Below are 1,754 nucleotides of genomic sequence, written 5' to 3'. Positions count from 1 at the left end.
CTGTCTCCCACCGGACCAGCACTCCCTCAGCCTCTCAGTGAGTCCTGACAGCCCAAAGGGAAGAACACTAGAGGTTGCAAGGTGTGGCTTCATGAAGCCCGCCTTGGTCAGGTGTGGTGTAGAGGAGGGTGCTTATCAGTGTCCTATCCTCTCCCAGGTGCCTGTCTTGACCCTTGTGACTTGAGTGACCAGTGCCTCTCCCTCTTGGACCACCTGTGCCCCCTGGGACCTGGAAGTGAGTGGCCGGCCCTGCCCCATCTCTCCAGGCCTCGTACCCCTCAGCCTTGTGGCCCCAGTGACTGTGATCCTGACTTTCTGACCATTAATAAAGGGAACCACTCCTAGCACCTCAGCCTCTATCCATCATGCTTCAGGCGCCCATTGGGCAATCCGTAGCACCGCCCCCCTACACACATACACACACACACACCCACACACACACACATGCACACACCATTAAGAAATGAGGACCAGCACCTTTCGAAATCTGGGCCAGAGCTCATCAGGCAGCCAAATGTCTCTGAAGTTTCATCCCAACTATATGCCAATGAGATGTGAGGGATCCCCGCCCTCACCTTTCAACCCCAGGGGGCCCAGACACCATGGGGGTTAACTATGGGAAACGGAGGAGGTAATAAGGGGCTGTCAAGGGAGTAGGCTGATATCTTTTTACAACTGTCTCCAGAGAAGCCCAACTGAGTTGCCAGGGGCTGAACCCCAGCCCCCATACAGCTGTGGGGTGGAGCCCAGAAAGGGCGTATGAGGACTGAAGGAGCAGCAGGTCTGTTAGTGAATTATGAATACAGAGAGGGCTTCTAAGGTCTGATTTTCCTGCAGCATAGTTTTCCTGGTTGTATGTGTGCGTGCGTGCGTGTGTGTGTGTGTGTGTGTGTGTGTTCATGCACTGCACATCCCTGATTCTCCATGAGTGTGGCCTTAATGGTTCAGGAAGCCTAGCTGTGTACGCTTAATAATATTAACAATAGTGGCATACATTATTGCTTAGCCAAAGAAAAACCAGTAGGCCTGGAACTTGAGCTCGGGCCCATCTGACTAAAGTGCCCACACTTTAATCACTAGTGTACAACTTCTATGTGGAACGTATGATGTATCTGTGTGACTCTTATCTTGTGATCCAGAGGTATATATATGTGGCCTGATTGTATGTATGGGTGTAGGTGCCTGTGGGTGGGCATCTCTGCCCATGTGTGTGTGCCATGTAGGGCCTCAGCCAGTTAAGGAAGGTATACAAGAGCAGTAGTGGGTCTGGATTGCAGCTCCAGAGAGCAGGTGAGAACACAGGTGAGATCCAGAATGAGGGAAAAAGAGCTGGACTCCTGGAAGGACCCTCCCTACCCCAGCCTCTCCCTTCAAAAATGCATGTGGAAGCGGATGAAGGAGGAGAGGTTAAAGGTGCTGTGAGCCAGCCGGAGCCAGAAATGGTGGCCAATAGCTAATAGCCAATGGTGAGAAAAGGAGAGGAGAAAAAAAGAAATCTTGGGAGAGATGGAAAAGAGGCCTCCTGAGTGGAGGAGGGACAAGTTGGAGGGAACAAGAACTGAAATGGGAAGAGACAGCTGGGAAGGGGGCAGGTAGAGGGGGCAGAAAGGAAAAGAGACATATGGGAATCTCTTCTCCCATGCCTGACTGTTTCCCCTCATTTATTATGTCCATCAGAGGACCTATGACAATGTCTAGTGAAGTTGCTGCTCCCAGTTCAATGCCTCTTCTCTGCCCAGATCCCCCACTGACTC

Source organism: Pteropus alecto, unplaced genomic scaffold (genome assembly GCF_000325575.1).
Source record: "Pteropus alecto unplaced genomic scaffold, ASM32557v1 scaffold335, whole genome shotgun sequence".
Classification (NCBI taxonomy): Eukaryota; Metazoa; Chordata; class Mammalia; order Chiroptera; family Pteropodidae; genus Pteropus; species Pteropus alecto.
The sequence above is the reverse complement of the archived record's forward strand: the minus strand, read 5'-3'. Positions refer to the sequence as shown.